Raw genomic sequence first — 10,454 nt, forward strand, 5'->3', positions numbered from 1 at the left:
TTACCCTCCTCAGTCTTTGAAATATCTCTGGGTAGCCCATCTTTCACTTGGGAAAATACTGATTTAAGCTATTAGGACTAGTTGCAGCAGTTTTCCTTTCAGAGTGGCACCTGGCTACGTTGCTTTGGGACTAGTGCTAAGAGAAATGAGAGCTGCTGAGCCTGGTGGCCACAAATACCGACTGGACCATTACGTACAAAGGCACTTTGCCCTTGATCAGTGGTGTGTTGCAACAATGCTTTCATTTTGACGGATACCCACAGAACTTACGGAGTTGTCGTGGGGCATTGGCTTCTTAGTTGGGAATTATTTTGTGTCCTGATGTAAAGAAATCTGAACGTAAAAACTGGACTCTACTGTGATTTATAGAGAGCTATAATTGGGGGAACACGCATGAGTTAGCCTGCTTGTTTAGTATAACTCAGGATTTGGCAACCAGCTCTCAGAACTTACTTTAAATGAAAAGCAATTGGTGGTATTTTGTTTTGCTTTGTTTGAATACACCACTGGTGGGATGACTTTTCCAGTCACCTGACTTGAATAGAGAAATGGAAAAAGAAATGCTTTGCTTTACTGAGCAGGGTGTCAGACTGAAGTAATTGAAGGCTCTTTTCCAGTGGTTTATTTCATTAACTAATTTCCCAAGAAATATTCTTTCACCTCTGACCATCCTAGCTAACTTTGTGCAGTTAACACAAACCTGAGGAAGCCGTACGAATTATGCCTACTGGTCTCAGAAGCACCTAAGTTTGCTTTTCCAGTGTGGTAACGAAGTACCTTTCATCCCTTTATAGGACTCTGTTATAGACTACTGCAGTAATTTAAAACCTGGGTGCCTAGACTCCTGACCTTGTTATAACACCACTTCATAATTCTCAAAATACTTGGCTCTTGAAGATTGTCTTAGCATCAGCCATGTATTCTTAAAGAGCCCAGATGATTTGTCTTTAGTGTTACGTTACCCATGTGTCCTCAGCCAGTAAGCCCTAACATTCTTACTGAATTGCCAGACAGAAATCCTTCAGTTTTTTTCATTATTTCACAGCTTAACATGGCAGTCAGTTATTAGCATTCTCCATTTAAAGAAATGCCCTTGTTGGGAACAATGGCAACGTTTGCCTTCAAGCTTTGGGTGTAGAAGCGGCTCTCCGGCTGGGTTCACTGTTCGTTCATCAAGATCACTGGTGATACTGTGGAGAAGCACGGCTTTCCATATGTGACTAACGTGAAGGGGGTCGTGGAATGGAGGGCAAGGATGTTACCCATTAGGCTGTGACTATGATCGTTGCCCTTAGTTGCTGTTGTTCATCAGGTGAACATGGACCTCAGTTACCAGCACAAGTTAGAATGGGCACTGTTTATTCAGAGCTTGGTACCTCCTTGCTTACTTTACTTATGTTAACGGAATGTGCTCTGTTAAATGTTGGGCTTCACCTTTACTTTGCAATAAGACCTACCATTTGTGCCATTTCAAAACATCCTGTGCTTGTGCCTGCCAGGCGTTATCCAGAGTTTCGTTTCGGACTCAGATCTGAAGCTATTGAAGAGAAAGAGAAATCTCATTTATTTGGACTTCACTATCAGAATTTGTGATAAATTGACTTGTCTTAGGAGGAAAAGCAAATGAGGTCAGAGGGAATATATTTAATTCTTGAAGGGAGACTCCTTTATGGAAATTAGCATATACTAGTAGTAATATTGCTAACAATAGTAGTAATATTTGGTCTGTACTTTGAACAGGACTTCTGCCTGGAAGCAGCAGAATAACCATCCGCATTACCGGGGTTGGGCACATTCAATATTTATAAAGAAGCACTTTGTGGCTGAAAATAGTGAAAACAGTTTGGGGACAAGCCTGTGGAAACAGAAAAACTAGCCTCTTGGGATTACTTGGGAAATAGTAGGACTAAACTGAAATTTAAATTGGGCTATCAAGGCAAAATTTTGATTTGGCTAGAGTCCAAATTTCAGAAAAGGTTTTCTTATTCATTATCGATCCAAAATGAATGGAGCCCAGAAGAGGGGATTATTCCTGTTTCCTCTTTTGGCCAGTGTTTAGACCTGTTTTGCCAACCTTCCTGATTGATTTCATCTTTTTAATCTGGACTGGTTTCTCCCTGATTAGAGCTTCTTGTGGAGTGGATGAGAAGAAAAATAAGATTAGGGAAAGTTATTTTTAATACTTGTTGCCTTGAGCAGCTAATTGTAGATTTGCAATTAAAGGGACAAAAATGCCTGTGAAAGGTTCTGCTTTTTGGTAACTCCGGAGAAGAACCTGGCAGGAGAGGGAAGTGGACATGTTGGAGGGAGTGCCAGCTGTGCTAGAGGCTAAGCCTATAATATATGTGGGTGGAGTTGTCATTACTTTTGGGAGAAGGGGATTCATCTTTGTTTTTATTGGCTCTCCAGAAATAAAGTTCAGGAACTGGAAACTGAAGAAACCAGTTTGAAACGAGCCTTGTCTGACATATGTGGGAACTTACTGAATGATGGGTATCCCAACTCCTTGGACACCTAGAGAACTGAGATCCGAAAAGCTTCATAATGTTGAGGGCCTCACAGAAAACATGGCATCATCGCTGTTCTTCTAATGTAATCGTCCATCACTGCCAATTGCTTGCTGGAAAAAATATCAGGGATCTCTCACAACAGCCTCATAGCCCTCAGGGATCAGAAGCCTGTGCCAGGCTGAAGGTGACAATGGCACACCCTTCAGGGTCTTCTGTTGGCCACTGCTTGTAGCTAATCATGCAGATCTGTAATTCAGACCATATAGTCCTTCACTTTTTTTTGTTGTTCCTTTGATCCTCTCTCACTTCCTTCTTCCTCTTTCCCTCTCTCCTTTCCTTCAATCAATAGGCAGATAATGAAAGCCGTTTGTGCAAAAGTTGACTTAGGAAAATGAGGCCATTGGTGGGTTTTTGAAGTAGATGCTTGGGGCGCCATTGTGCCATTGGTCCAGGCGATGGGGGTGGCAATGGATAAATCAGCCCGTTGCATGCCTGAAGACCAAGCATTGGCTCTGACGTGGCCTGCGTTATGCCATAATAATTGGGCCTTTTGAGGGCACAGTGAAATAGCACATTTTACTTCCAGTAATTAAAACAAAAACACATGCACTGTGCCAGGCAGTAGCTTAGGGGATGCCGTTGTCCTCACTTTGGGCCCAGCTCACATTTAAGCAGAACATACCTCTGGAGATTCAGAAAAACAGTAGGTGTTTGTGGGCACCACTGGATTGTAAAACATGCATCTTAGTAAGCTGATTATTTGGATGGTGTATAGATTTTTCAAGTCTAGTAACTTTGAAGAGGAACATGTTGGGAAAATACTGAAGCAAAATTTCTACCCTGAAATACAACTTCTTGGGAAAATGTGGAGTAGGGTTAACAGCTTTGGGCTAGACGTCAGGAAACCGAGGTCTGGCCCAGTTAGCTGGGTGTCCTGGGGTGCGTGAGGGACTTGAGGCTCCAGCTCTTCCTGAGAGGCTCTCTGAGGCTCATCCCCATGCTGACGTGGCCTGACCTGATGTCTCTTTCGAAAGGCAAAGGTTCTCAGCTTCTGCAAGTATGGACTTGTTATATTAAGTATTTCAGTGCATGAAGTTTTGAAATAAAACCTGAAATGCTTTACCTCTTCCTGCTTAGAGTCCTTAAATGACTTGATAATCATCGCTTCTAAAGGACACTATTGTTTCCATAGTTTTTTCCCACTATTTCCTTCCATAGTCTTCCCTCTCACAACAAACAAATGAGAGTGATGTTATTTTACAGGTGGGGAAACCATAATAAATGTATGTATGCTACATGAATGACAGCCAGAGGTGGGGGGGGAGTGTAGTTCGTGGATACAAGAGTTTGCTTGACCCACCTAAGAGTTTCCAGTTTCCTTCACAGGATGTGAGTTCTTCAAACCTAGGATGTAACCCTTGATAGAAGTGTTTCTTACTGAGTTTGAGGATGTAACGATGGAAGCCATGGGCACTGACTTTGCCGTAGGTTGAGGGAGAAGCATGGAGAATATTTAAGTTGATCCATTGGGAAGTCATGCCTAATTTATCCCCAACAAGTTCCTCAATTTATCTTCAGCTGTACTCTTCCCTCCTCCGTGCTTATCGCCTCTCTTTCTCTCTCACGCACACACACGCACATGTACAAAATCCACACACAGAATCCTTCTTTTGAAGGATTACTCTTCAAGGCCTGTTCCCACCTCCTGCAAGACACCTTCCTACATTCCCTCTATCACATTAATCTCACCTCTTCCTATGTTCCCAAAAGCATACTTTCTTGTATTTCAGCTACAGCACTTATCAAAGCCCCATCTATTTCTATTTTCAGAGTAAATTTTGTGCATTAGTAGTTTCTTACTGGTTTATGAGCCCCTAGAGGTCAGGAACCCCTTTGTTCACAGCTCCCTAGCACCAAACAGTGCGTTGTATGAAGTGAATGCAGTAAATATGGAACTAGATTGAAATTTGTCCAGAGATTTTTCCCCAAGTGCCTATGTCCTTGTATTAGGTGCTGTGAGGGCCTTTAGAAGTAACATAGCATCGTCCCTAACCTCAGGGGTTTGAAAAAATGAAGATATTTTCAAAATGAATGAGTGAGATGAATGCCATTGTCTTAGCAGTGGCCAGAGAAGAAAGGATATTGATTTCATAAACTGGCTAAAATATTTTTTGCCAGATTGTAGCTTGAGGTGGATATATTCTTTAGGTTTTCACCCCATACTTAAAGCCACATAATTTTCTTTCCTTTTGGGGTGTTACCATTTCAATGCACTTTTAAAAATGCCTGATTGTGACATGTTTCTTGGGAGATCATGCTTGAAGACCTTGAGTTACCTTCTGACCATATTTCAGTCAAGGCTTTAATCACATCCTCAGCCATTTGAATTATTTAGCATCTTTTTGAGATTACATTTTTTATTCCTAATTATATGACAAAGATATATACCATGAAATATTTATCATGTAATTATGATTAAAACGCACAGTCTCCCCAAAGATGTGAGTAATAACGTTAAGTATTCTATATTTAATTAAAGGAGTCTGGTGGACTGTGCTGGGTTGCCTTGGTTAAGCTGAGAACTACGTTTCCCAGCATCCCCTTGCCTGCCTGTTTCCGGGTTAGAGTTGGCCCAAAGAGGAACATACACAGACTGGGATGGCCATTACTCTCTGAGGTTTGTTGGATGTCAGGTGCAGTGATGGATGGCAGCAGAGGTGTCTGATGGGTTCCTTGCTTTCTTCTGATCTGCATCTAGCATTTCTTTCTGACTCTTGGCCCTGAGGCTCACCACCAGATGGGTGGCTGCAGAATGACAGGACTGCAGCTGCACAGAGGCCTCGCCCCAGCTTCCCTTTGCAGTCCTTTTGGTGTCTGGACATGCCTGCCCTCTCTGATAGACGGCTTGGTGACTGCTGATCCTCCAGCATCCCTTCCAGACCTTTACGCCCCTCCCTCAGCTTTTCCCACAACTATATACGGTCAGATTCCTATAATAAAGCCCTATTCCATGACCTCGTGGTGGCTCTGCTCCCCTGACCGAACCTAACTGACACAAGTAGGAGAATTAGAAGCAAGTGTGAAGTCTTTTCAAAAGGCATTTCATTCTTTCAGAGCCTTTTGCTTTTAACGTTGTTATAAAGGGCAAATGTTTAGAGGTGAACAAAGGTGCTAAAACCTTTCTGACTTGCTTCCGTGGTCTCTAGAGCATAATAAGATGTCTTTCATGAGAAGATGACCCTTCTGACCCATTAGCATTTGTGAGGGTGGGTTTGTGCTGATCCAGACAAACTCAGATTTGTGAAAGCTCCTAAAAGAGAATTGACACTCACCGTGTGTTTATTTCTGTCCTTCATCCCTTCCCCCCCTTTCTCTTTCACACACACACACACACACACACACACGACCCTTACGCTTTTAGGACCAGTGGTAGGGATTTTTTATTAGGGGTCCAGGTTTTACCTAGAGTAGGAATATAACAAATCCATGCCCTTAACCTTACTCAGGAACGTGCCTTAATGCCACTAAGCTCACTGGCCACCAAAGTATTCCTTTTGTGGGTCACTTTTTGTTTTCCTAACATTTTCATTCGTCCACCATCTACCCACCCATCCATCAATCCATTCCTCCCTTCCTCCATCCACCCATTTACCCATCCATCCATCCATTCACCCATCTATCCATCTGTCCGTCCATCCGTCTGTCCATCCATCCATCCATCCATCCATCCATCCATCCATCCACCTACACTTCTAAATGACCTGACTTGGACACAGCATTGGGTTCAGGATGGTGGGGTCTGTAGCTGACATGTTGGGTTTGAGTGCAGTTGCTGTTACTAGCTAACTATGGAATTTGCGGTTGTTATTTAATTTCTGAGCCCCATGTCCTTGGTCTTTTATGTGGTGGTAATAATGTGGTGCCTATTTCATAGGGTGGTTATAAGGATTAGATGAGATAATGGGTATAAAGTGATTAACACTGATATATGGTCTGTTACCATTACAAAATGTTAATTGGTGATGTTATTATTGTCCCCAACTTTATTGAGATATAATTGACGTATGATTGTTGTTATAATTAATCAAAGATGAATTTTTGCTTTTGTCTTCAAGAAGCTTACAGTTTACTGGGTCGGGCAGGCACATAAGCCAGCGAAGTGGCCTGAGGCTGAGAGGAAGGAGATAAGAATTAGATATTTTCCTCTTAAGCCTAGAGATATTGGAGGTGTAGTGAATGAACATTATGTGGATACATACCAAATGTAAATATATTACATATCATGATAATAATCATTGTTAAAAAAAAAATCTCTCAAATTACCACCCCCCAACATATCTTCTGCACAATTGCACTTTCAGTCCTGGACCAAGGCTCCATGGGATGGACACAAAGCCACAGGACTGTGTATATAACCTCAGCTCACCCCTCTCCAGCACATTTAAACGGACTTAAGATAATACTTGACTCAAGGGTAGCTGACTTTCTGGTTGGACCTGGAGTAGTGACCTTGGACTTTTGTTGTCTTGCTGAAGAAAGATGAGTTGGATCAAATGGAATTCCTTCCTAGGGCACTAAAGAGACTGAGGCAATGGTGGTGGGTTCCACAACTGAATGGTGGGTCCTACATATTTAGGAGCTGGGGAAGCCACTTCTGGCCCACGTGCAAGCAGGTAAGTTAAGGAGAAGGGAACAGAGGTGTGCACCGAGGAGCAGAGACCTTGGGGCCCCTGAGAAATGGAGATCTTGCTTCCACCGACATATTTGGTCTGGGGCTATTTTTTGCAGTGGTATGTAGGCTGTGTCTTCTTTTATATTTCTTGCCTTACTTGCATTTCTTGGAGTCTCTGAGATGCAGTTCTATAGGTCCATTTATTCTTTCTTGTACGGACCTTGTCCAGTTGTATCAAGTTATGTTCACCTTATAAAATAAATTGGGTAGCTTCCTTAATTTTTCTAGTCTCTGAAATGATTTAAAACAATGATTATAAATTCCTTGAAAGTTTGGTAAAAGCTGTGTAGAAAATCATCTGGACCTTGTAGGCTTTAAGTGTTAGGGGTGGTAGAGACTCTACATTAGCAATTCAATTTGATTTATTTAGGCAAATTCTTTTGAGTCGATTTTAGTAATTTGAACATATATATTTTAAAAACCTATTTATTTCATGTAAATTTTCAAATTTATTGTTCATAGTATTCTTTTGATTTAAAAAATCTTTACTGTTTACTTTACTATTCCTGATATTGATTATTTGTGACTTTTATAGATCAGTCTGGCTCTTTGGTTCTCTTTCATGCTTCTTTACTGGAACACAAAACTCACTAATTCTGTCTTATTTTAAAATAAATGTATATAAAGCTATATATTTACTTTTAAGTACATTCTTCATTGTATCTCACCAGTTTTGATATGAGTTATTTCATAGTTGTTTGGTTCCACATACTTAATAATTATTTCCACTGAGTTTTCCTCTTTTACCCATGAATTATCTTGAGATGTACATTTAAAATTCCAAACATGTGGGCTATTTTTTAATTGATTTATAGCTTAATGACAGTGTAGTCAGAAAGAGTGGTCTGAATGATACCAATTTTTTTTTTAACATCTTTATTGGAGTATAATTGCTTTACAATGGTGTGTTAGTTTCTGCTTTACAACAAAGTGAATCAGTTATACATATGTTCCCATATCTCTTCCCTCTTGCGTCTCCCTCCCTCCCACCCTCCCTACCCCACCCCTCTAGGTGGTCACAGACCACCTAGCTGATCTCCCTGTGTCATGTGGCTGCTTCCTACTAGCTATCCACCTTACGTTTGGTAGTGTATATATGTCCATGCCACTCTCTCACTTCGTCACAGCTTACCCTTTGAATGATACCAATTTTTGTGATTTAAGTTTTCCATTGTGACACAAGTAGGTTTTTATACATCTACAAAGATTTTTTTTCTCTACTTGCCAGGTGCATGGTTCAGTTTTTATATTTATTAGATTGCTGATTTTGTTGTTCAGATCTGTTATGTTCTTTTTTTTTTCTTTAAATAGACCCAATCTTTAAATTGCTTTTTAGTTTGTTTAATACATTTATTTATTTTTGGCTGCGTTGGGTCTTTGTTGCTGCGCGTGGGTTTTCTCTAGTTGGCGGCGAACAGGGCTACTCTTTGTTGTGGTGCGCGGGCTTCTCATTGCAGTGGCTTCTCTTGTTGCAGAGCACAGGCTCTAGGCACGGGGGCTTCAGTAGTTGTGACACACAGGCTCGGTAGTTATGGTACACAGGCTTAGTTGCTTCGTGGCATGTGGGATCCTCCTGGGCCAGGGCTCGAACCCGTGTCCCCTGCATTGGCAGGAGGATTCTTAGCCACTGCACCACCAGGGAAGTCCTGTTATGTTCTTATTAATTTTGAACTATATCATCTGTCAGTTTTCTGATGTGTTAAGCTCTCCCACTATGTTGATTTGTCAGTTTCTGCTTGTAATTCTGATTTTTCTTTGTGTATTTTTTTGCGTTTTGCTTTATGTATGTTTATATATTTTATGAATTACAATATTTTGAGGCTATGTTATCAGATATATACAAGTTTATGATTATTATAACTTCTAGGTGGATTTTTTCCTTTAATTATTACAAAGTATGCCTCTTCATCCCTATGAATACCTTTTGCTTTAAGTATTATCTGATGTAATATTACCCTGTGAGCTTTATTTTGGTTAACATTTGCATGTCATGTATATTTATATATATGTATGTTTTCAGCCTTGGGGATTTCACGTATATCTTTTTTTTTTTTTTTTTTTTTTTGCGGTACGCGGGCCTCTCACTGTTGTGGCCTCTCCCGTTGCGGAGCACAGGCTCTGGACGCGCAGGCTCAGCGGCCATGGCTCACGGGCCCAGCCGCTCCGCGGCATGTGGGATCTTCCCGGACTGGGGCACGAACCCGTGTCCCCTGCATCGGCAGGCGGACTCTCAACCACTGCGCCACCAGGGAAGCCCACGTATATCTATTTTAAGTATCTCATACCTGGATTAAAAATGCAAAAGCAATCTAATAATATCAGTCTTTTAACTGATGAATTTAATCCATTTAGATTTTGTGTGGTGTGTGTGATCACGGAACATATGAGTTTATTTCTACAGTTTCTACTATCTTATTGCACATTTTTGTATACTATGCTTTTGTTTTCTCTTTCCTCTTTCTCTGCTCTCTGTTGGATTGATAGAGTTTTTCATGTTCCTCTCTATTCTTCCACCTCACTTCTGGTTTGGAAACTATAAGTTGGTAGTTACCCTTAAAATGTTAACACTCATAATTAACTGTAAAATTTTCTGTCATACTCTATAATTATTCAGTAATTATAGCCTCTTCCCATCAACCACAGTGGTCTCTCATATGTTACCTACTCACTGAACACTCTATTCCACTATCCTTTAATTGATGTTTATAGTTTTAGTTTTACCCAATTTTAAATTATCAAAGTTTTTTTTTTGTATAATCTAGCAGTTAATTAAATGTATTAACATATATATTTTTTATCTTTGCCCATAGTTGTTTGTTCCCTTTGGATAATTTTTCTTCTTGCTGAAATATATCCTTTAGTAGTTTTTTTTTTTTCCTAGTAAGAACCTGAGTATATGTCTGTATTCCAGATAATGCCTTTATTTTGTCCTCACTCTCGAAGGATAGTTTAGCTAGATATAAAATTCTAAGTTGAAAATTACTTTCTCCTCAGCATCCTTTTTTTTTTAAATCATCTGTATTTCCTGTTGACAGGTCTGTTGTGAGACTATTGTTCCTTTACAGAACGTCTGTCTTTTTTCCCCCTCTGTGTATTAGTCAGGATTCTCCAGAGAGAACCAATAAGGTGTGTGTGTGTGTGTGTGTGTGTGTGTGTGTGTATGTTTGTGTGTGGATACTTGTTTTAAGGAATTGGCTCATGCAATTTTGGTG

This window comes from Delphinapterus leucas, chromosome 16 (genome assembly GCF_059928025.1).
Source record: "Delphinapterus leucas isolate spDelLeu-1000000601 "Yukka" chromosome 16, BTC_Dleu_Yukka2, whole genome shotgun sequence".
NCBI classification, from domain to species: Eukaryota; Metazoa; Chordata; class Mammalia; order Artiodactyla; family Monodontidae; genus Delphinapterus; species Delphinapterus leucas.